The sequence below is a fragment of the Bubalus kerabau genome, chromosome X (genome assembly GCF_029407905.1).
Source record: "Bubalus kerabau isolate K-KA32 ecotype Philippines breed swamp buffalo chromosome X, PCC_UOA_SB_1v2, whole genome shotgun sequence".
NCBI classification, from domain to species: domain Eukaryota; kingdom Metazoa; phylum Chordata; class Mammalia; order Artiodactyla; family Bovidae; genus Bubalus; species Bubalus kerabau.
Window position 1 is genome coordinate 20020605 of NC_073647.1, and position 26073 is coordinate 20046677.

At 41.7% G+C, this 26073-nt stretch overlaps 1 protein-coding gene across 6 annotated transcripts in view; it reads left to right on the forward strand.

Moving 5' to 3' along the window:
• The window catches only part of LOC129639639 (chromatin accessibility complex protein 1-like), a 131935-nt gene that overhangs the window by 41787 nt on the left and 64075 nt on the right, over positions 1-26073 (forward strand). The window contains exon 3 of one of the 6 annotated variants that reach the window (XR_008708525.1): positions 14777-14987. The exons of the other annotated variants lie outside the window; for them this stretch is intronic. The gene's annotated coding sequence lies outside the window, so the exon portion shown is untranslated. The remainder of the gene's footprint in view (positions 1-14776; positions 14988-26073) is intronic. 6 annotated transcript variants of the gene reach the window in all.

A 26073-nucleotide genomic window follows, 5' to 3' on the forward strand; every position in this document is an offset into this window, starting at 1 on the left:
CTCTGGCTCTAAACCCTATTTACTTCATTTCCATTCCCTACCCACTCATAGGAGTCTGAGCAACAAGCCTCCGTACCCCACAGCTCCCTTTGTCACCAGGGGCCTTCTAGAAGAGTTGGAGAGCTCTTGATAGCTGAGCAACACCTAAAGGAGGTGAGCATGGTTTCACATCAATTCCAAAAGAGGCCTCCAAACAAAAAGGCTCTTTAAAAGCAATCTTAACATAGGAGCAATCAAAGAGCCCTTTCAGATTGTCAAGAGTCCATTAGGACCCAAGCAGTCTGACCAGCCACGTTTCAAAGCAAAACAAGCTTGCTCTCTCCCCTTCTGAACACTCCCTTCATATCCTCAAATGGTTCCAAGTCTGTTTTTCTACCAAGGTACAGTAGATACTCCTGTCTCAGCACCCTCCATCTATACTCCTGCCATTTGCTGCCTCTCCTTCTCCCTCCCCAGAATGCTCTGCCTTACATCTTGGCTTGTGCTTGGTTCAGGGCCTGGAACATAGTAAGTGCTCAATAAATAGCATTCTCTTTCTCTGGATAGGTCTTACAGATTATCTAGGCATTGGACTCCATGGAGTCACTTCAGGGGTCATTGGGAAAATAGGCCGCTGGAGAGCAGGCAGGCTGCAGGCCCCCATGGCTGAATCAACAAAGGGAACTCTATATTTATATATTAAGTAATGGTTTGGACACTGGATAGGGATTTTGTTTTGGAAGGAAAGGGAATGTTCTCACTGATCTAATCTCTTCAGTTTATAAATGAGGTCAGTGAGGCTCAGAAACACTTTGAGTAGAATCAGGAAAGCAATCCCACTTATAATTGCAATAAAAAGAATAAAATATTTAGGAATAAACTTAACCAAGGAAGTGAAAGACTGGTACACTATAAATTATAAGACACCAAGAAAGGAAATTAAAGAAGACAGAGAAAAATGAAAAGACATCCCATGTTCATTGATAAGATGACTTAATATTGTTCAAACATCTGTACAATCCTCAGTTATCTACAGATTCTATGCAATCCCTATTGAAATCCCAATTGCCTTTTTTACACAACAGAGAAAGTAAAAAAAAAATTGTATTGAAACAGAGAAGACTCTGAATAGTTGAAGTGTCTTGGAAAAGGAGAATAAAGCTAGGGATACCACATTTCTTGATTTCTAAATATATTAGAAAATAGTATGGTACTGTAATCAAAATAGTATGGTATTGGCATAAAAACAGACATATAGATCAAGGGAAGAGATTAGAGAGCCCAGGAATAAATCCCCACATTTATGGTCAACTGGTGTTTGACAAGGGTGACAAGAACATACAATGAGGAAAGGAAGGTCTTTCCAATAAATCATCTTGGGAAAACTGGATAAGCACATTAAAAAATCAAAATGAATTAAAGATTTAAACATAAGACCTGAAAATGTAAAACTGTCAAAAGAATAACACAGGGGAAATGCTTCTTGACATTGATATTCGCAATGATTTTTTTAGATATGACACCAAAAGCAAAAGCAGCAAAAGCAACAATAGACAAGTAGGACTGTATCAAACCTAAAAGCTTCTGCACAGCAAAGGAGATAGTCCACAGAGTGAAAAGGCAGCCTATAGAATGAGAGACAGCATTCACCAACCATATATCTCATAAGTAGTTAATGTATAAGCTATATAAGGAACTACTACACCTCAATAGCAAAAGCATAAATAAATAATCTAATTTAAAAATGGATGAAGGAATTGAATAGACAGTTCTGTGAAGGAGACATACAAATGGCCAACAGACATGGGAAAAGACTTGCAGCGTTACTTAATTATCAGAGAAATGCAAATCACAATGACAGTGGAATATCACCTCACATCTGTTAAAATGAGTATTATCAAAAAGACAGAGGATAGCAAGAGTCAGCAAGCATATGAAGAAGAGAGAGTCCTTGTACACTTTTGGTGTGACTGTAAATTGGTGTACCCATGCAGGAAACAACATGGGGATCACTCAAAAAACTAAAACCAGAGCTACCTTATGACCCAGCAATCCCAATTCTGGGTTTCAGTTCAGTTCAGTTTAGTTGCTCAGTTGTGTCCGACTCCTTGTGACCCCATGGACTGCAGCATGCCAGGCCTCCCTGTCCATCACCAACTCCTGGAGTTTACCCAAACTCATGTCCATTGAGTCAGTGATGCCATCCAACCATCTCATCCTCCCTTGTCCCCTTCTCCCCTTGTCATCAATCTTTCCCAGCATCAGGGCCTTTCAAATGAGTCAGTTCTTTGCATCAGGTGGCCAGAGTACGAGTTTCAGCTTGAGCATCAGTCCTTCCAATGAACATTCAGGACTGATTTCCCTTACGATGGACTGGTTGGATCTCCTTGCAGTCCAAGGGACTCTCAAGAGTCTTCTCCAACACCACAGTTCAAAAGCATCAATTCTTCGGGACTTAGCTTTCTTTATAGTCCAACTCTCAGATCCATACATAAGTACTGGAAAAACCATAGCCTTGACTAGACGGACCTTTGTTGGCAAAGTAATGTCTCTGCTTTTTAATATGCTGTCTAGGTTGGTCGTAGCTTTTCTTTCAAGGAGCAAGCATATTTTAATTTCAAGGCTGCAGTCACCATCTGCAGTGATTTTGGAGCCCCCAAAAATAAACTCTGTCACGATTTCCACTGTTTCCCCATCTATTTGCCATGAACTCATGATATCAGATGCCATGATCTTAGTTTTTGGATTGTTGAGTTTTAAGCCAACATTTTCACTCTCCTTTTCAGTTTCATCAAGAGGCTCTTTAGTTCTTCTTCACTTTCAGCCATAAGGGTGGTATCATCTGCATATCTGAGGTTATTGATATTTCTCCCAGCAATCTTGATTCCAGCTTGTGCTTCATCCAGCCCAGCATTTCTCATGATGTACTCTGCATATAAGTTAAATAAGTAGGGTGCAATATACAGCCTTGACGTACTCCTTTTCCTATTTGGAACCAGTCTGTTTTTCCATGTCCAGTTCTAACTGTTGCTTCCTGACATGCATACAGATTTCTCAAGAGGCAAGTCAGGTGGTCTGGTATTCCCATCTTTTTAAGAATTTTCCAGAGTTTTTTGTGATCCACACAAAGGCTTTGGTATAGTCAATAAAGCAGAAGTAGATGTTTTTCTGGAACTCTCTTGCTTTTTCAATGATCCAGCGGATGTTGGCAATTTGATTTCTGGTTCCTCTGCCTTTTCTAATTCCAGCTTGAACATCTGGAAGTTCATGGTTCACGTACTATTGAAGCCTGCCTTAGAGAATTTTAAGCAGTACTTTACTAGCGTGTGAGATGAATACAATTGTGTGGTAGTTTGAGCATTCTTTGGCATTGTCTTTCTTTGGGATTGGAATGAAAACTGACCTTTTCCAGTCCTGTGGCCACTGCTGAGTTTTCCAAATTTGCTGGCATGTTGAGTGCAGCACTTTCACAGCATCATCTTTCAGGATTTGAAAGAGCTCAACTGGAATTCCATCACCTCCACTAGCTTTGTTCATAGTGATGCTTCCTAAGGCCCACTTGACTTCACATTCCAGGATGTCTGGCTCTAGGTGAGTGATCACACCATCGTGATTATCTTGGTCATGAAGATCTTTTTTGTACAGTCCTTCTGTGTATTCTTGCCACCTCTTCTTAATAAATTCTGCTTCTGTCAGGTCCTTACCATTTCTGTGCTTTATTGTGCCCATCTTTGCATGAAATGTTCCCTTGGTGTCTTTAATTTTCTTGAGGAGATCTCTAGATTTTCCCATTCTTTTGTTTTCCTCTATTTCTTTGCATTGATCGCTGAGGGCTTTCTTATCTCTCCTTGCTATTCTTTGGAACTCTGCATTCAAATGGGTATATCTTTCCTTTTTTCCTTTGCCTTTCACTTCTCTTCTATTCACAGCTATTTGTAAGGCCTCCTCAGACAACCATTTTGCCTTTTTGCATTTCTTTTTCTTGGGGATGGTCTTGTTCCCTGTCTCCTATACAATGTCATGAACCTCCATCCATAGTTTTTCAGGCACTCTGTCTATCAGATCTAATCCCTTGAATCTATTTGTCACTTCCACTGTATAATCATAAGGGATTTGATTTAGGTCATACCTGAATGGTCTAGTGGTTTTCCCTACTTTCTTCAATTTCAGTCTGAATTTGGCAATAAGGAGTTCATGGTCTGTACTACATTCATCTCCCAGCCTTGTTTTTGCTCACTGTATAGAACTTCTCCATCTTTGGCTACAAAGAATATAATCAATCTGATTTCGGTGTTGACCATCTGGTGATGTCCATGTGTAGAGTCTTCTCTTGTGTTGTTGGAAGAGGGTGTTTGTTATGACCAGTGTATTCTCTTGGCAAAACTCTATTAGCCTTTGCCCTCCTTCGTTCTGTATTCCAAGGCCAAATTTGCCTGTTACTCCAGATGTTTCTTGACTTCCTACTTTTGCATTCCAGTCCCCTATAAAGAAAAGGACATCTTTTTTGGGTATTAGTTCTAGAAGGTCTTGGTAGGTCTTCATAGAACCATTCAGCTTCAGCTTCTTCAGCATTACTGGTCAGTGCATAGACTTGGATTACTGTGATATTGAATGGTTTGCCTTGGAAATGAACAGAGATCATTTTGTCGTTTATGAGATTGCATCCAAGTACTGCATTTTGGACTCTTGTTGACCATGATGGCTACTCCATTTCTTCTAAGGGATTCCTGCCCACAGTAGTAGATATAATAGTCATCTGAGTTAAATTCACCCATTCTAGTCCGTTTTAGTTCACTGATTCCTGAAATGTCCACGTTCACTCTTGCCATCTCCTGCTTGACCACTTCCAGTTTGCCTTGATTCATGGACCTAACATTCCAGGTTCCTATGCAATATTGCTCTTTACAGCATCGGTCTTTACTTCCATCACCACTCATATCCACAACTGGGTGTTGTTTTTGCTTTGGTTCTGTCTCTTCATTCTTTCTTGTGTTATTTCTCCACTGATCTCCAGTAGCATATTGGGCATCTACCGACCTGGGGCCTTCAGCTTTCAGTGTCCTATCTTTTTGCCTTTTCATACATGCAAAGAAATGAAATCTGTATCTCAAAGAGATACCTGCATCCTCATGTTCATTGCAACATTTTTCACAAGATGTGGGAACAAGCTAAATATCTGTCAATAAGTGAATAAAGAAAATTTGATATAATTATACAGTGGAAAATTATTCAGCCACAAAAATAAAGGAAGGTTCTGCTATTTGTGACTTTGTGGGTAAAACTAGAGGCACAACACTAAGTGAAGTAAGCCAGACACAGAAAGCCCAAAAGTGCATGATTTCATTTATATATAGAATCTAAAAGAGCCAAACTCTTATAAGCAGCAAGTAGAATGATAGTTGTCAGAGGCTAGGAGGAGATGGAAATGGTAAGATGTTGGTCAAGGAGTACAGTTTCAGTCAGGCAAGATGGATTAGCTCTGGAGATCTAATGTACAGCAATGTGAATAGAGTTAATAATCCTCTATGGTGTACTTGAAATATACTAATCAGATCAGATCAGATCAGTCACTCAGTCATGTCCGACTCTTTGCAACCCCATGAATCGCAGCACGCCAGGCCTCCCTGTCCATCACCAACTCCTGGAGTTCACTGGGACTCACGTCCATTGAGTCAGTGATGCCATCCAGCCATCTCATCCTCTGTCGTCCCCTTCTCCTCTTGCCCCCAATCCCTCCCAGCATCAGAGTCTTTTCCAATGAGTCAACTCTTTGCATGAGGTGGCCAAAGTACTGGAGTTTCAGCTTTAGCATCATTCCTTCCAAAGAAATCCCAGGGCTGATCTCCTTCAGAATGGACTGGTTGGATCTCCTTGCAGTCCAAGGGACTCTCAAGAGTCTTCTCCAACACCACAGTTCAAAAGCATCAATTCTTCGGTGCTCAGCCTTCTTCACAGTCCAATTCTCACATCCATACATGACCACAAGAAAAACCATAACCTTGAGTAGACAAAGCTTTGTTGGCAAAGTAATGTCTCTGCTTTTTAATATGCTATCTAGGTTGGTCATAACTTTCCTTCCAAGGAGTAAGCGTCTTTAAATTTCATGGCTGCAGTCACCATCTGCAGTGATTTTGGAGCCCAGAAAAATAAAGTCTGACACTGTTTCCACTGTTTGCCCATCTATTTCCCATGAAGTGGTGGGACCGGATGCCATGATCTTCATTTTCTGAATGTTGAGCTTTAAGCCAACTTTTTCACTCTCCACTTTCACTTTCATCAAGAAGCTTTTTAGTTCCTCTTCACTTTCTGCCATAAGGGTGGTGTCATCTGCATATCTGAGGTTATTGATATTTCTCCCAGCAATCTTGATTCCAGCTTGTGTTTCTTCCAGCCCAGCATTTCTCATGATGTACTCTGCATATAAGTTAAATAAGCAGGGTGACAATATACAGCCTTGACGAACTCCTTTTCCTATTTGGAACCAGTCTGTTTTTCCATGTCCAGTTCTAACTGTTGCTTCCTGACATGCATACAGATTTCTCAAGAGGCAAGTCAGGTGGTCTGGTATTCCCATCTTTTTAAGAATTTTCCAGAGTTTTTTGTGATCCACACAAAGGCTTTGGTATAGTCAATAAAGCAGAAGTAGATGTTTTTCTGGAACTCTCTTGCTTTTTCAATGATCCAGCGGATGTTGGCAATTTGATTTCTGGTTCCTCTGCCTTTTCTAATTCCAGCTTGAACATCTGGAAGTTCATGGTTCACGTACTGTTGAAGCCTGCCTTAGAGAATTTTGAGCATTACTTTACTAGCGTGTGAGATGAATACAATTGTGTGGTAGTTTGAGCATTCTTTGGCATTGTCTTTCTTTGGGATTGGAATAAAAACTGACCTTTTCCAGTCCTGTGGCCACTGCTGAGTTTTCCAAATTTGCTGACATATTGAGTGCAGCACTTTCACAGCATCATCTTTCAGGATTAATAGGGTAGATCTTAAGTGTTCTCACCAAGATAAAAAGGAAGGGGGGAAATGGTAACTATGTGAGGTTATGTATATGTTAGTTTGGTTGTGGCGATCATTTAACAGAGTATAAAGTGAAAGTGAAGTTGCTCAGTCATGTCTGACTCTTTGCGACCCTGTGGTCTGTAGCCTACCAGGCTCTGACATCCCTGGGATTCTCCAGGCAAGAACACTGGAGTGAGTTGCCATTTCCTTCTCCAGGGGATCTTCGCGACCCAGGGATCGAACCTGGGTCTCCCACATTGCAGGCAGATGCTTTAATCTAAAATGTAGGTCATACATCTTAAATGTATACAATTCATATTTATCAATTATGTCTCAATAAAGATTAAAAAAGAGGAATTACACAGAATCTCTATTTTGTTTTACTACTGGCTTTTAAACTAAGAGCCTAAGAGTTCTCTGGTGGCCTAGGGGTAAGGATTCTGGGCTTTCACTGCCAGGGCCAGTTTCAGTCCCTGGTTTGGGAACTGAGATCCCAGACAATCCTTGCAGCATGGCCAAATAAATGAGTAAACCAAGTGAGAGACTTATAGTCCCCAGGGCTCAATGGAAATGCCTTAGGCCTCACCAAGAGAATGATTCTGTACTCTTCCTCCCTCTCCCATCCAAGCAGCTTCACTTTACCTGTTTTCTACAATGTAATTCTGCATAGAGTTAATTTAAACAAATGGCTAAACCTGACTGCTGCTGCTAAGTCACTTCAGTCGTGTCTGACTCTGTGTGACCCCATAGACGGCAGCTCACCAGGCTCTGCTGTCCCTGGGATTCTCCAGGCAAGAACACTGGAGTGGGTTGCCGTTTCCTTCTCCAGTGCATGAAAGTGAAAGTGAAGTCGTTCAGTCATGTCCAACTCTTAGTGACCCCATGTGAAAGTGAAGTCGTTCAGTCATGTCCAACTCTTAGTGACCCCATGGATTGCAGCCTACCAGGCTCCTCCGTCCATGGGATTTTCCAGGCAAGAGTACTGGAGTGGCGTGCCATTGCCTTCTCCGAAACCTGACTACTCCTGCCCATAAATCAACTTAGACTTAAATACCAAAGGGAGAAATATCTCAACATCAAAATGAAAAGTACATTTCCAAATCAGGGAGCAGACTTCAAGAGACCAGCCTAGAGATGATTTTATAGACTGATTTACCAGTCCAATAGATCTGAGATAGGTGGCAGAAAAAAGGTTCAGCAACTAAAAATAAAGAAGTTATACTGGTGCCATGGCTTTATCTGGGAGGCAAATAGGATACAAATCTAAATGAGGAAGCAAGGGAAATGGGTTCAGTGATGTTAAGCTAGTCGAGAATGACATTCTTGGGCCTGAGAAACTTAGGATAAACTATGTCTGAAAATAAGCCAACCGAGGCTGTCATGGGCGAGGTCACGGGTAGCAAGTTCACGACGCCCTTAATGTTCCTGCTTTGCCATGTACTTGCTAGCACTCAACCTTTCCAATCTTACCTTTCCTCCTTGTCATTTGTCAGTAAAATTCTCTACCCTGTTTGCCTCAGGAGATTGAAAGAGGCTCAGATAATATACTGGATATAAAAGAGCTAAGGATATTTTTGAAGGCTCTGCAAATGGTAGTTACTATTATCGCTTCCCTTATAGCTCAGTTGGTAAAGAATCTGCCTGCAATGTGGGAGATCTGGGTTTGATCCCTAGGTTGGGAAGATCCGCTAGAGAAGGGAAAGGCTACCCACCCTAGTATTCTGGCCTGGAGAATTCCATGGACTGTATAGTCTATGGGGTCGCAGAGTTGTACATGACTGAGCGATTTTCACTTTCACTTTCATTATGGTCCAAGTGTTCTTCAGCTTGGTTTTTTTGGAGGGGGTGCTGGTGGGGATTGTTTGTTTCTTTTTTCCACTTGGTTTTAAAGTTGATGTATGGGTGTAACTTGAATGTCTGAGAAGCGTTGCCTGCTCTAGACCCATCATATCCCCCAGTCTGAAGTCCCTAATTAGGCCATTCATCAGCTGGTGTTAACACCATATTGTGAATGAGCTTAGCACACAGCTGGGTACTGGGAGGGGGCCTGGCTCCCCAGTGGGAGAAGGAGATGCTGCCTAGAGAGATACTTTCTCTGGAGAATGTTCAAGATCTGGCATCAGGGACAGAATCACCACTGTTGTCAAACAAAGATATTTGTTTTATATATACGTGTGTGTATGTGTGTGTGTGTATACACACAAATACTTATAACAAAATAAGAAAGACAAAGGGCTTCCCAGATGGCTCAGTGGTAAAGAACTACCTGATAATGTAGGAGACACAAGAGATGGGGGTTTGATCCCTGGGTTGGGAAGATCCCTTGGAGAAGAAAATGGCCAACCACTCCAATATTCTTGCCTAGAAAATCCTGTGAACAGAGGAGCCTGGCAGGCTCTGTCCATAGGATACATCGGTCACATGGTCGTAGCTGGTATTTATAGCAACCTTCTTCTACTATTCATTCTGTATTATTTTTGCCTTCAGCAAGCTCTTCAGCTGGTCATGATTCTTTACCTGATGGGGTGATCCAGATTCCTCATTCTTGAAGAGTCTAGGCCATTGTTAGTCCTGTCTGGATTGAATGTTGTAGTTTTGCAGTGACTTTAACCACAGGTCACAGTGATATAACCAGAAACTCTAAGGAATCTCTTATATTCCAGACATAGTCTTCCTTGCCTCCATTGTGGAGGAGTAGTCCAATTTCCCCTGGGTAGTCAGGAACAGTCACCTCAATGAGTTCAGTAACTCTTTTCTTTGCTTATGGAGTCAGAGGCACAAGGACCCCGGAGTGGCCATAGTGCTACAGCTGTCCAGCTTGGGAATAGTGGTTGTAGATCATGCAGAGCCATTTGTAACCCAGAAGAGCCTTTTATTCCCTTTGTCAACTGATGATAAGGAACTCCAATGAGGCCATAGGTATAGACTGTGAGAAGGAAGGTATTGAAAGCCGGCTTGAGGACTTTGGGCATTTGGGCCACTTCTTTATGTAACTTCCTTGTGCTTTCAGGGCCTGCATGGGCCCAGTCATGTAGATGTCACTTCCATTTGATGATAGAGTGCTGCTGTGCATGCCCAACTTTATGGCTTGGTGGGCCAGATCACCTGGTCCATGATGGGCAACGCAGGTCACATGGTAACTTGGTGGCCGTAGTCAAGTATTCAGTCTTTACAAAGGCCCAATAGTGCCAAGAGCTGTTTCTCAGAAGGCGAGTGGTTATCGGCAGAAGATAGCAGGGCTTTGCTTCAGAATACCAAGGGTCTGTGCTGTCATTCACCTATGGTGGCTTGCCAAGGGCTCCAAACATCATCCTTGTCTGCACTGACGCTTCAAGCACCTTTGCATCTGCTGGATCCTCTGGCTCACGTGGCAGAGCAACTTGCACAGCAGCCTGGACCTGGTGCAGAGCCTTCTCTTGTCCTGGACTTCATTCAGAGCTAGCCAATTTTCAGGCCACTCAGTAAATAAGTTGCTGTAACACACCCAAATGAGGATTACGTTGCTTCCAAAATCTCAAGAGGCCCACCACGTGTTGGGCCTCTTTTTTGGCTGTGGGAGGGGCCAGATGCAACAGCTTAGCCATCACCTTAGAAGGGATATCTTGACACCCTCCAAACCCCTGGAACGCTAGATATTTCACTGATATAGAAGACCCCAGAATTTTTGTTGGATTTTTTTCCCCACTCTGTAACAAGATGTCACTCCACAGTCTTTCCACTCACATAGTGTCCAATCTGCTACCATCTATATCTTTGTTCTTCAACATAACATGCCTTTATTCTCTGGCTCCTTTTAAGATTTCCTCTTTATTACTGGTTTCGAGCAATTCGATTATGATGTGCCTCACTCTAGTTTTCTTCATACTTCAGGTGCTTGGAGTTCATTGAGCTTCTTGGTCCTATGGGTTTACCATTGTCTTCAAATTTAGAAATGTTTCAACTGTTAGTTTTTGAAATATATTTCTGCTCCCCATCTCCCCACCAAGGAGGGGAGATTACATTGTGTATTAAGGCCACTTGCTGCAACCTCAAGGTTGATGCTCTGTTAATAAAGTTTTTCTCTCTCTCTGTGTTTCATTTTGAACAGTTTCTACTGTTAGGTATTCATATTCACTAATCTCTTCTGCATTGTATGTGCTTTGTACTCAGTCACTCAGTTGTGTCCTACTCTTTGCAACCCTATGGGCTGTAGCCCACCAGGCTCCTCTGTCCATAGGATTCCCCAGGCAAGAGTACTAGAGTGGGTTGCCATTTCCTCCTCCAAGGGATCTTCCCAACCCGGGAATCGAACCTGTGTTTCTCGCATCTCCTACATTGGTAGGCAGGTTCTTTACCACTAGCGTACTTTGCCATTAATACCAAACCACTGTGTTTTTCATCTTAGACATTGTCATTTCCATTTCTAAAAGTGCAGTTTGGCTCTTTTTATATCTTCCATGTCTCTACTTATGAAGCATAGTTATGATAACTATTTTAATGTCCTTTCCTGCTAATTCTAACATAGTTATTCTCCTCACCATGGGTCATGTTTTCCTGCCTCTTTGCATGTCTGGTAATCTTTGCTTGGGTGCCAGACATTATGATTTCTACTTCATTGCATGCAAGGAAATTTTGTATTCTTATAGTATGGACTTCTGTTGTGGGATGCAGTTAAGTTACTTGGAAACAAGTTGCTCCTTTCATGGGCTAGCCTTTACGATTTGTTGCTGCTGCTGCTGCTAAGTCGCTTCAGTCGTGTCCGACTCTGTGCGACCCCATAGACGGCAGCCCACCAGGTTCCTCCGTCCCTGGGATTCTCCAGGCAAGAACACTGGAGTGGGTTGCCATTTCCTTCTCCAATGCATGAAAGTGAAAAGTGAAAGGGAAGTCGCTCGGTTGTGTCCGACTCTTCACGACCCCATAGACTGCAGCCCACCAGGCTCCCCCGTCCCTGGGATTCTCCAGGCAAGAATACTGGAGTGGGTTGCCATTTCCTTCTCCAATGTATGAAAGTGAAAAGTGAAAGTGAAGTTGCTCAGTCACGTCCAACTCTTCACGACCCCATGGACTGCAGCCTACCAGGTTCCTCTGTCCATGGGAGTTTCCAAGCAAGAGTACTAGAGTGGGTTGCCATTGCCTTCTCCGACTTGTTAGGAAAGTCTAAAACAGTGTGTAATCTTAGGGCTAATTGTTCCCCACAACTGAGGCAAGGCCTTCCTGAGTGCTCTACCCAGCGCCCTAGAATTTGGAGGTTTTCCAATCCGACTGGTTGGGAACAGGTACTATGTGGGCCCTGTGGGGCTGCTCAGCACTGTTACTCCTGATCCTTGTTGGGGGCACTTTCCCCAGCATCAGCTAGTTGTCTCACATGCACTGTTCAGTATTCCGCTGAACACTGTTGAGGAACCCTTTGTAAATGTTGATCATTCACTCTCTGTGCAACCCTCTCTTCTCTGGTCCTCTGTTCTAAGAACCCTAGCCTCCTTTCTGTCCCCATATTATCAGCTCCATCTTCTTAACTAGGGAGTCTGTCATCCCTTCCTGTGCCATGGCCTGGAAGCTCTCTCTAGTAAAATGGGGCAACCATAGGGTTCACTTCATTTATTTCCAATAGCTCAGGAATTACTCTTCATTTCCTGATGTCCAGTGTATTGAAGAGTGTTATTTCATATATTTTAATCTAATTGTTTTGGTAATTTAAGGTGAGTGGGTTCCTATTATTCATCATAACCAGAAGCAGAAGTCCATCTTCAAGGAAAACTCTTTCAACAATCTCACAGCTTCTTCATTCATGCTGCCAGTGATCTTCCTCTTGACCTTGTCCCAGATATTTCATCTAGTTGCAGAACCCTCTGTATCCATGGGCTACACTCAGGACACACACAGAATAGAGGCCCCATGTCTCTTCACAAACGAATATACCATGCCTCTTCATCTCCACCCTGATGAAAACTGTCCTTGTCTCTTCAGATTGGTAAACTCACATCTCACTTGGCTATAGACTCTGACAGTTTTCTCAGAATGAAGATTGGTGCCTTCATGCCGCCCCCCCCAACCCCCACCCCACCAATTCCCTTGATTGTCCTAGTTTTCTTCCTTTAGATGTCAGGCCAGGGGATTCCATTAGATGCAGTCATGTCAGTTCAGTTCAGTTCAGTTCAGTCACTCAGTCATGTCCAACTCTTTGCGACCCTGTGAATTGCAGCACGCCAGGCCTCCCTGTCCATCACCAATTCCCGGAGTTCACCCAGACTCACGTCCATCGAGTCGGTGATGCCATCCAGCCATCTCATCCTCTGTTGTCCCCTTCTCCTCCTGCCCCCAATCCCTCCCAGCATCAGAGTCTTTTCCAATGAGTCAACTCTTCGCATGAGGTGGCCAAAGTACTGGAGTTTCAGCTTTAGCATCATTCCTTCCAAAGAACACCCAGGACTGATCTCCTTTAGAATGGACTGGTTGGATCTCCTTGCAGTCCAAGAGACTCTCAAGAGTCTTCTCCAACACCACAGTTCAAAAGCATCAATTCTTTGGTGCTCAGCTTTCTTCACAGTCCAACTCTCGCATCCATACATGACTACTGGAAAAACCATAGCCTTGACTAGACGAACCTTTGTTGGCAAAGTAATGTCTCTGCTTTTTAATATGCTATCTAGGTTGGTCATAACTTTCCTTCCAAGGAGTAAGCATCTTTTGATTTCATGGCTGCAGTCACCATCTGCAGTGATTTTGGCAGTCATGTCAGGGCTCCTAAAACTCTGCTCCAACACCACCCAATCCTGGGTGGGAAGGATGATGGAAGGGAAGTTGGTCTTAACTGACTCAATGTAAACTATTTTACTTTTGCAAATCTTACAGAAATATGACCAGTGCTAGGGCCATTCCCAGGGTCTTGGAAGGAATCTGCACATGAGGGGCCCTGAAGATTTAAGATTTCTTAACTACATGGTAAATACATCTCTGCATGCATCAGCTTGATATTCTGCCTTAATTCATATGCTGGAATCTTCCTTTTAGGGCCCATCTCTGTCTCTCCAGTGACTTCTTGCCAAGCAACTGATCTCTGCATTTGACCTTTGTCTTAGTAATTTATTTTGGCCACTCAACTACCTGCTTTCCAAAATATACAAATAAGGTCATCTGCTCTTGATTAAGTTTTGAAAAATAATATGTACAAATATGAGATGTCCTAAGATTTTCAAGGAGACAGTGATACATGTCTATGAAAACTTTTGTCTCTACCTACCCATCCTCATGGTGGTTATGGTGGGCAAGTATGGAACTTGGCTCTTGAGAGGATGATAGGATAAATTCAAGCAAAATGTCTTAGAAGTGAATACAAGACTAAAGAACAGAATAGACCAATGTGAATGGCATGACAAGGGTGATAAATGAAGGACAGAGTCCAGATTGAGGGATCAGGAAGAAACTGGATCTCAGTAGATGCATATCAGGAGCAAGCACATTTTCTTGGACACCAGTCAGTGTTCATAGTTCATTTTTATGGGCCAATGGCTGTGTGGTAGCCTCTTGAGGTTATTCAGTCCATTAATATCAAGAACTAGTCAATTCATATAAACAAAACCCTACATATCCCAAATCTCCCCCTATCCATGAGAAGTGAGCATTATTACTCTTTGGCTCTACATTTTAATCACATCTGTAGAATGAACTTTAAGCAAAGTAAAAACAGGAACTCTTATTTCATCAGCAACTAGGAATGACTAGCACAAAAGAGTAAAAGTTTAGTGACTATATGTTGAAGCAAATTTATTACTCTGTATTATACTGATCGGTACATTCCTATCTCTCCCAACAGATGGGGACCATTCTTATTTATTTTTCTACCCTTGATGTCTAGCACTATGCCTGGAATTTCGTACATTCTTGATAAATGATTTCTGGATGAATGGGAAACCTTGAAAATGCAGTGCAATGCTTTGTGAATTACATCAAGGGGACAACTGGTGGAGTGTTTAATGCTCCTCCAAGAAACTAACCTAAAAATGTCCCCTCTATCCCCTGAGAAGGTAAGATTGATTTAAATAATAGGAGGGAGTATGGGACAAGCTGAACCAGAATTTCAGGTTTACCTTCCTCACCATAGCTCATGTGCCCTAAAGGGAGCAGAGCCTATCCTATAGTTAGCTGTTGTCACCTCCAAGTTCATTAATCTTTTCTTTTGCAGCATATGGTCAGCCATTAGGCCCATTCAGTGAACTTTTCACTTCAGATATTGTATTTTTTTTCATTATGGAAATAGTTTTGTTTTTTTAATATCTTCCAGTTCTCTCCTCTTTGAGTTCATGTTTTCCTTTTATTTTTTACAACGAAATGCATTTATAATGATAACATTTATATTTATAATACCCTGTAAAAAGCCCTTGTCTGCTGATTCTATCATCCCTGTAAGTGCTGAATCTGTTTATATGGACTGATTTTTCTTCTGGATATGGGTCACATTTTTCTGCATTTTTTATGTTAGTAATTTCTTATTGATTGCTAGACATTGTGAATAATACATTGTTGAGGGTCTGGATTTTGTTGCACTCATGGAGAGTGTAGAAGTTTACCCTGGCAGGAAGTCAAGTTACTTGTGGATCATCTTGATCCTTTCAAGGATTTCTTTTAAGTTTTGTTCAGGTGAGTCTAGCATAACCTCTAAACTAGCAGTAATTTAGTCCACTACAAATGCATGGCCCTTCATTCTTTTTTTTTTTTTTTTGAAGGATAGTTAATTTACAATTTTTTGTTAGTTTCTGGTATACAGCAAAGTAATTCAGTTATATATGCTTTTTCACAGCCTTTTCTGTTATAGGTTATTACCAGATATTGAATATAGTTCCCTGTTGTTATACAGTAAATCCTTGTTATTTATTTATTGCATATGTAGTAGTATGTGTCTGTTAATCCCAAACTCCAATTTATCCCTCCTTCCCCCTTTGGAAACCGTAAGTTTGGTTTCTATGTCTATGAGTCTGTTTCTGTTTTGTAAACAAGTATGTTTGTATAATATTTTAGGTTCCACATATAAGTGATATCGTACATTTGTCTTGCTCTGACTTACTTCACTTAGTGTGATAGTCTCTATATATCACATCTTCTTTATCCAGTCATCTGTTGATGGGCACTTGGGTTGTTTCTACGTTTTGGCTGTTGTAAACAGTGCTGCTGTGAACATTGGGGATGCATGTATCTTTTCTAATTAGAGTTTTCTCCAGATATATGCACAGGAGTGAGATTGTTGGATCTTATGGTAGCTCTATTTTTAATTTTTAAAGAAAACTCCATATAGTTCTCCATAGTGGCTATACCAATTTACATTCCCACCAACAGTGTAGGAGGGTTCCCTTTTCTCTACACCCTCTCCAGCATTTATCGTTTGTAGATTTTTTGATGATGACCATTCTGACTGGCATGATACCTCACTATAGTTTTGACTTGTGTTTCTCTAATAACTGGTGGTGTTGAGCATCTTTTCATGTGCTTATTGGCCATCTGTATGTCCTCTTTGGAAAACTGTCTATATAAGTCTTCTGCCCATTTTTTGATTGGATTTTTTTAAATATATGCTGTATGCGTGTGCATAATCAATCAGTCCCTCAGTCGTGTCTGATTCTTTGAGACCCCATGGACTGTAGCCCACCTGGTTCCTCTGTCCATGGGATTTCCCAGGCAAGAGTACTGGAGTGGGTTGCCATGCCCTTCTCCAGGCTGTATGAGGTGTTTGTATGTTTTGGAAATTAAGCTCTTGTAGGTCACATTGTTTGCAAATATTTTCTCCCAATCTATAGATTGTGTTTTTGTTTTGCTGATGATTTCCTTTGCTGTGCCAAAGCTTCTAAGTTCAATTAAGTCCTGTTTGTTTATTTGTGCTTTTATTTATGTTGCTTTGGGAGGCTGACCTAAGAAAACGTTGCTATGATTTATGTCAGAGGATGTTTTGCCAATGTTCTCTTCTAGGAGTTTTATGGTGTCACGTCTTGTATTTAAAGCTTTAAGCCATTTTGAGTTTATTTTTGTGTGTGGTGTGAGGGACCCTTTCATTCTGCTCTGGGTGTTGAATATGGCTTCTCTACTTTGGTCAGAATTTAAATGTCCCCTAGCCAGTGTTAGTTTTGAGAATTATTCAGATTATAGATCCCCAGTAGTTTTTCCTTGCCTGGCCTTGTGGAATTTTACCATATGCATGTCAGCTTCATATTCAACAAAAAGACTCAAGGGGATCCCAAGCAGTTTTCTGGGGTGTTTTCTCTGCACAGCTCCCTCTTCCCTGGTTTTCTGTCCCATAAATTCCAGCTATTTCATCTTCAGTGAACTCTAATCTTTGTCTTCTTAACTTAGCAAACAAGACTGCTGTGTTCTGCTTTGAGGTTCCCCTCCCTGAGCTAATCGTCTGGAAAGTACATCCAGTCAGAACGCTGAGACGATCACAGGGCCTGCCTTATTTATTTCTCACATCTAAGGAATCATAGTTCTGCACTTTTTGTTGCCCAGTGTTGGACAACAGCTGTTTATATATTTTGTCCAGTTTTACAATTATTTATGCAGATGGTCAAATCTGCTGCCATTTACTCTGTCATGGCCAAAAGGATTTCTGTCACCTTCATAATTCATTGATCCACAGATTTATACTCAACATCTTCTGTATTCCCATTCTGTGTAAATCCCAAATTATATATAGAAGAGAAGTAAAACATCATCCCTGACTTCAAGGAGCTTACAAATAAGCCAAAGGGAAAAGATAAACAGGTATGAAGTCACTGTTCCCTTTTGCGGTCTGCCTTTGTGCCTGGCCAATATCTACTCATCTAGCTCAAAGACGGCTTCCTGAATGAGGTCATTCCTTGGGTAGAAATAACAGTGCTTTCCTTTGAACCTAACATTATCCTACAGGTATTGTATCTTTGCTCTTTAAAAACTTCCTTATATTTCTTTGTTTACATGTTTGTCTCTCTCACTAAACTGTGAGCTCCTTTAAAACAAAGGCCAAGTATTTTCCCCAGTACCCAGAAGAGGTGGATCATGGAATAGACATGTGAGAGTGAAAGTTGCTCAGTAGTGTCTGACTGTTTGCAGCCCCATGGACTCTGTAGTCCATGGAATTTTTGGGGCCAGAATACTGGAGTGGGCAGCTGTTCCCTTCTCCAAGGGATCTTCCCAACCCAGGGATCAAACCCAGGTCTCCCACACTGCGGGTGGATTCTTTACTAGCTGAGCCACCAGGGAAGCTCAAGAATACTGGAGTGGGTAGCCTATCCCTTCTCAAGTGGATCTTCCCGACCCAGGAATCAAGCCGGGGTCTCCTGCATTGCAGGCAGATTCTTTACCACCTGAGGTACCAGGGAAGCCTGGAATAGATATGCAAGGCAATAGATACTAGTTAAACATAGGAATTAGTGAGTGAATATTTGGATGTGATCTAATTAATTAATGATAATATAATATTCTACTGCTAATTTAATTAATCTAATCATATTCTAGTGCATAATCAGATGCTAAACAAAGTGGTACTCACTCTTAGGCAATAAAAATTGAACAAAAAGAGACTGTAGGGCATTAGGAAAATCAGGAAATAAATGGAAATAAAATGATCTTGAGTTGGTGTGGTTGGCAGAATAGTGGTCTCTCCCAAAGAGGTCTATGACCTAATCCTCATAATCAGGGCAAAAAGGACTCTATGGATATGATTAAGTTAAGGACCTTGACACAGTGAGATAATCCTGGATGACTGAAGTAGGTCCAGTGCAATTCTAAGAGTTCTGAAGAGTCACAGAAGGAGATGTAAAGAGGAAAGAAAAAAACAACAGAGTCATGCAGTATAAGAAAAGACTGGATCTGCCACTGCTGGTGTGGAAGAAAGAGGAATAGAGCCACTAGTGGAGGAATTTCAGAAGGGAAGCCTCTGGAAGCTAAAAAAAGCAAGACTTTCTCCCTAGAGCCTCCAAAAGGAACAGTCCTGCCAGCACCTTGATTTTTGCTCAGTGCGACCCATTTGGTACTTCTGACCTCCAGAGCTGTAAGATAATAAATCTGTCTTATAGAAGCCACCAAGTGGTAATTTGTTAGAGAAGCAATAGGAAACTAATAAAATTAGACATAGAGAGTTGGAATGAATTTATTTGGGCCTACAAAGGAATCTGGGCTGATGCAAGAATTGGAGACATTTGATGAAGATCCATGAGATTATCAGAGCAGAGGTTAGCAACTCAAACGGAAGGCTTCTGGACAACTGGAAATGAAAACATAGCTAGAACTACTCTCCAAAAGTCATGCAGAAGTCAGGCATTTCCATCCACATGCAGAGATTTCACAGACGGCAGTAATAACTATTTTACTTCACTCTCTCTTTGGGGGGAGTTTTCTGAATCCGTTTACAAAGATGGATTTCCTTGCAACCAGTCTTCTCAAAGAAGTGTGCCGATGGAATATTCATACATGTACTTGTTCATTTTCTGCCCAAATATTGATGAGCCACTAAATGTTTTCACTTTGGAGACATGGTCCCTGCCCTTTAGGAAACCATGTGTAGAGGAAAAGATAGATAAGTTTAACATAAGTACAGTGAGAAAGGATTCTTTTCTCATTTCTGCTCCTCTGTTCTAGTGGAGAAAGTGCTTTTAGTTATAATTTATAATGCTGCATCAAAGTCTTTCCATTAAAGATAGTTCAGCACTGCAAGAAGAAAGATCTTATGGCTGTCATATGCTAAAGTCTTTAAAAGACCAAAGCCTGCCCCCTAAAGAGACTGTAAGGAGCCATTGGACGGGAGGATCCACTATCATGCCACTTCCTCAATTTAGAAAGTCCAGCCTCAACTACACCAGAAGCTTCAGACAGTATGAAAAACCTGCATTATGCATCTGGGAATAGTTGAGGGGAAAAGAGGGAGACTGGGGCTCTCATCACAAATGGGCTTTGATTGGACTGAAAGGAAAGCTCATGGATATCATCCTCTAGAATCAGAGTGTGTTTATGATGGGATACTATTTGGAAACGGGCTCTCCTTGCAAATCATTCCAAGGTGTTATTAATACATTAAGCAAAATGTGCCAAGTGCTATCAGAGAGACAGAGTGACATGGGGATTCCACATTGATGTAATCAAAGAAGTTTCAACCATGATTTGCATCCCACCAAATCTCTCTCCACTAAGAGCTCAGAACCTGAAGTTCTGCCACTGATCCCTAACACATCTGTATTGAACATTGCTTTCTTCCCACATTATCTATTGGAAAGAGCAAGTCCCCTCAGTCTTAAAGAGTTGGTGGAATTACAGATGAAGCTGGTAGTAAGAGGGAAGATGCGCCTCTTTGTTCTCATTTGAAAAGGCTCTGCTTTTCATCATGTGTAGCTAGCTCACCGTTTCCTGCTGCTGATGTGGTCTTTGCCCTTTAAAATTCCCTGAATATGAAGTAAAACGCACATTATAATGGAATGCAACTGAATTGCTCTGTGCTAGATTCTGGTCAAGGGAGAGATTGCTGCTCAGGTTTTGGTTCCTCTGAAAGTAAATCTTATACCTTGGGTGACAGACCCTACTATTTTTTATCAAATAGTCAATACGCTTATTCCTCATTCTGTGTGTGTGGGGGAGGGGTGCTTAATCTTTAAAACATAGTTTTATCGAGGTATAATTTACATACCATAAAATTCACCACTTTTAAGGTTCAGCTCTGAAGTCATCATCACAATCCAGTTTTAGATGGTTTCTTTTTTAAAAATTTTAATTTTTTAGACCCTACTTTTTTAAACACTACAAGATTTTCATTTTATGTGCTTAGAAAACAGGTCACTGAATAAAGTCAGCTACTCAGAAAAACTGTAGCCATGACATACACACAATGGTTACATTACCAGAGCAACTTTCATTTTCTACCAGAAATAGTGGTCTAGATGCTGGCAGTCGGGGGCTGCTTTTGATGCTTCTAACTGAACTTCATTTTTTTAGGCTCCAAAATCACTGCAGATGGTGACTGAAGCCATGAAATTAAAAGACGCTTACTCCTTGGAAGGAAAGTTATGACCAACCTAGATAGCATATTCAAAAGCAGAGACATTACTTTGCCAACAAAGGTCCGTCTAGTCAAGGCTATGGTTTTTCCTATGGTCATGTATGGATGTTCTTGCGAGTCCCTTGGACTGCAAGGAGATCCAACCAGTCCATTCTGAAGGAGATCAGCCCTGGGATTTCTTTGGAAGGAATGATGCTAAAGCTGAAACTCCAGTATTTTGGCCACCTCATGTGAAGAGTTGACTCATTGGAAAAGACTGTGATGCTGGGACGGATTGGGGGCAGGAGGAGAAGGGGACGACAGAGGATGAGATGGCTGGATGGCATCACTGACTCGATGGACCTGAGTCTGAGTGAACTCTGGGAGTTGGTGTTGGATAGGGAGGCCTGGCGTGCTGCCATTCATGGGGTCGCCGAGTCGGACATGATTGAGCGACTAAACTGAGACTGAACTTTATTCAGATTTCCCCTTCAGATTCCCCTGTCATGTTAATGCTCATCAAGTCCCACTTGCAAATTTCTCTTTCCCTCCTTCTCTTGAGGTGCATATCTTGGGTGGCTTCTCTGGTGGGGTCTATGCCTAAATGCCCCTCTGCACTATTCTTGGGCAGAAGCAGCAAAGCAGGGAGTGTAGGAAGCAGCTCACAAGAGACTAGCAAGTGACCCTCAGGTACCGCCACCCCCCCAGGCTTCTTCCCCTTTCCACTCTCAGTCACATCAATCCCAATAGAAGGGAATCAGGCCTGAGTTACATGATTAGAACAGCCTGCCATTGGTCAAAGTTGGCACTATCCCTTAGTAACCAGCAGAAGACAGCCAACAGCAGAGCAGTGGGACCACAGAGGCAAATTAAAGGTACAAAAAGTACATTCAGAAACCCATTGTTTCAGCCCTACTGACCCCAGCTCCTCTGACTCAGAGCTTTCTTTGGGGTTAGAGACTCGAGGAGTCTTGAGAACAGTTGACGAGATTGGACGTCTATGATCCCAATGACTTCATTTCCTTCCTTTATGCAGTTCCTCTTTATTCCCAAATAGAACCCAAGAAGTAGCATCATAAAGAGAAAAGAGTATTTGTCTGCAGTTCAGAAGACTGAGTTCTAATACCTAGGTGAGCCATTATTTAGTTCTGTGGCCTTGAACAAATACCTTTCAATTCCTCAGCCTCAGTTTCTCCTGTAAAATGAGAAGTGTAGTCTACATTGCAAAGGACCTTGAAATCTCTGACATTCCAAAGAGTCAAAATAAAGCATAAACACCTTCGCTCTACCCTGTGTATCTGATCTTGGGCAAATCATTTACCCTCTTTGTGCCTCCTTTCTCCATCAAGAATGTGAAAGGCTGGACTTTGTCACTTAAAGCCCTGCCAATCCTGATATTCTATGCAACATTTCCTGAAGGAAGAGCCAGTGCTGACTATCTATGACAGGGAAGTCCTCATTAGGCATTTTGGGAGGAAAAAATTGTGCTGCGTCCCAGCATATATGCTCATGTGTCTGGCATAACTCACTAGGTGGGTCCAGTTTTACAACAGTTCCCTTTTTGCTGGTTTGATTTCTTGTCAGGACAAGTGGGCAATCCATTTTGGGAATGTAATTAAACAAGCAGCTGGAGATTCTAGAGATTCTGGTTCTCCCTGAAGAAGGAAATACTTTTGCATAGAGAGCTGGGTCCCAAGGGGTGCCTCCCAGGAGCTAGTGTCTGCCAGGCATGAGACTCAGCCTTGTGGGGAGGTGACCATCTACATGGTCGCCTCACTACCTCATTGTGAGGAGTGAGGATGGGGGTGCAGGGTTTCCACTGCATAATACCATCTCCTTAGGTGCTTGTCATCATGCCTCCAAGGCTCCCATGTAAAATCCATCCACTTCATTATTTGCAGATTTCAGCTGGAGGTTGCATACTGGTGTCCTGGAGGCTAACTAGACTGGCCAACAGAGCTTACTTGGCCAACACAAATTTAAGGAAGATTTGAATTTAAATACTTTTAGGCAGAGAAATGGTTCACCCATGGGCCGTATCTTCACCATTCCTTTTTTTTTTTTTTTTTTACTTTTTATTTTATATTGGAGTAAAGCCAATTAACAATGTTGTGATGGTTTTAGGTACACAGAGGAGGGACTCAGCCATACACACACACATGTATCCATTCTCCCGCAAACCCCCTCTTCCACCCAGGCTGCCATATAACGTTGAGCAGAGTTCCCTGTGCTATACAGTAGGACCTTGCTTCACCATTCCTTTTGGTATTACAGAGATCTGATAGGTTCCAATGCCTTCCTGGATTCCAAGGAGGATTTGATGTCCTGGAATAACCTGCTTACCTTGCCTAAGCCCTTCCAGAGGGTTTTCACAGGCCCTGTACCTCTCAGAGCCTAGATGTGGAGCTCCCTGGCCTGGGAGACTGCTAGCTCCTACACCAAGACTCAAGCGGCTTGGCCCAGCCCAGTCCTGACTGGAAGGGGAGCAGCAGGCAAAATGGCTCCCAGCCGCAGGAGCACGTCCCAGGGCTGGCCTTTGACTGGAGAGAGAGGAAGATGATAAAAAACACTGAAGAAACATTCCATATTTTGTAGCATTTAAACATTTATTTAACTTCTCAGAACTTGGAAAGAAGCCTTTGGAAATGGCTTTTGGACATAAAGGTCAGATTTTCCTTGGAGTGAGGAGAACTCTTTCAGGTCATGTGCGAAAAGTTTCCTTTCAGTTTACCAATCACTTAACTGTCAAACTTGTTTTTCCAGCTCTGGGCCTCTGAGTTCCCTCCAAGTCATCCTGGAGAGACTTGACAAGAGATAAACAGTATGTTATTTAGGCTTGAATTGCTTCCTAAATAAACCTGTAGCTCACGTCCCACTCTAGAGAGGAAGGTCCATGGGAGCAGGCACTGGAAAGTGAGACTGGGGCTAGTTGTAGGGAAGTTGCTAATGGAGGAAACATTCTGACAGCAAAACAAAATCCTCTCAGCATCAGAAACTCAACCTCCAGGACCATCAGGGCAGCCCCTGCCCACCTATTTCACTGGCATTTTCTCATCTTTTCCATGGATAAGGCTGAAGAAAGCAATGCTGTTCCCCAATAGAGCAGGGCTATAGAAACACCTGGAAATCTAAAAATGTCTGTCCCCAGGGTTTGGTACCCACCTCTACCTTCTAGCCCTGCTGCTCTCTTGCCAAATTTCCATCTCTAGTTCCCTTTGCTTACCAGAAAAAAATTCAATGATGTTTAAAGGAAGAAGATAATTGCATAATTCATTGAATAAATTATAATTAAGCTGGTTTCAATTAAAAAGAAAAGTTTGGAGTCTTACAGTACATAGCTAAACTACCCAGGTAACCTTTCACTGAATCCCTGAATATGTGTTCTCCAGGGCTCCACCTCCAGCCACATTTTCTTAGCACTCTTTGTACCTCAGATACTATATTTCCATAATTTTAAGATGTCATGAATTGTAAGACATTGACTCAGTAATAGCTTTACAAAACTTCACTGTAAGATTCATGATTATTTCAGAAATACTAAAAAGAAAAAGGACTGCCAACAAAGGTCTGTATAGTCAAAGCTATGGTTTTTCCAGTAGTCATGTATGGTTGTGAGAGTTGGACCAGAAAGAAGGCTGAGTGCTGAAAAATTGATGCTTTTGAACTGTGGTGTTGGAGAAGACTCTTTAGGGTCCCTTGGCCTGCAAGGAGATCAAACCAGTCAATCCTAAAGGAAATCAACCCTGAATATTCATTGGAAGGACTAATGCTGAACCTGAAGCTCCAATACTTGGACCACCTGATGCGAAGAGCCAACTCATTGGAAAAGACCCTGATGCTGGGAAAGATTGAGGGCTTGAGGGGAAGGAAACGACAGAGGATGAGATGGTTGGACGGCATCACTGACTCAATGAACATGAGTTTGAGCCAACTCTGGGAGATAGTGAGGGACAGGGGAGCCTGGGGTGCTGCAGTCCATGGGATCACAAAGAGTCAGACATGACTTAGCAACTGAACAATAAAAATAAAAAAAGTTTTCTTCATATAAAGGACATATAGTATCACCTTCCTATTGATACTCCTGAACTTTTTTGTCTTCTTTGTTTTTCTTTTTTTTAATGGAAATATAGTTGATTTACAATGTTGTATTAGTTTCAGGTATACAGCAAAGTGATTCGGTTATATATACATACATACATACATATATATATATATATATATAAACACACACATACATACATACACACATATATATATATACACACACACATATATATGTATATATTCTTTTTGTTGTATTTTTTAGATTTAGAGTTATATTTCTTTTAAAATATCTTCCATTTCTGCTCTCATGATTTTCATATGTTTTCCTTTGTTTTCTTGATCATGTTTAAAGTAGCTATTTTCAAAGTTATTGTTTACTAATTCCACCAGCTCTGTCATTTTGGGCTTTATTTCCATTGACTGACTTTTCTCCTAGTTATTGGTTATATTTTCCTATCTCTTTGTAAGTGTAATAATTTTTGAGTTGAGAATAGTATGTTGTTGAGTGTCTGGACTTGTCTTTTTTCAAAGAATTTTGGGCATTGTCTGGGAGGCAGGTATGTAACTGGCAGTTTATTGCCATACTTTTAAGTCTTGTTTTCACACTTTGTTATAGCACATCTATTGTAGACTTTCCTCAAGGCTTATTTAGCCCTAATACAAAATATTCCCCTTCTTGGGCCTCTACTGAATTCCCTGGGTGTTCAACAAGTTGTCTCTACCTGTTTGGAATTCAAATGTCTTCTATCCCTATCTGAACTCTGTGAATTTTTCGGCTTATACACTCTGTTAGTTTCCCTTTGGTCTGTGTAATTTTACCATATGTGTGTGTGTGGCTTAGCGTTCAACCATAGACTCTGGGGTACTGCTGTACAGATTTCTGAATGTCTTTTCCTTCATGTCTCCTTCCTCTCCTGTACCTTGTCCAACAAATTACACTCACTTCCTCTTTCCATAACTATAATCCCTGTCTCCTTGAACTCAGTGTGTCTCCTGTATTCTGCTTCAATTCCCTCTCTTTATACTATTGACGAGAAAGTAGGGCTCAGTTTGATTTCTCTTTTGTTTTTTAGATGTTT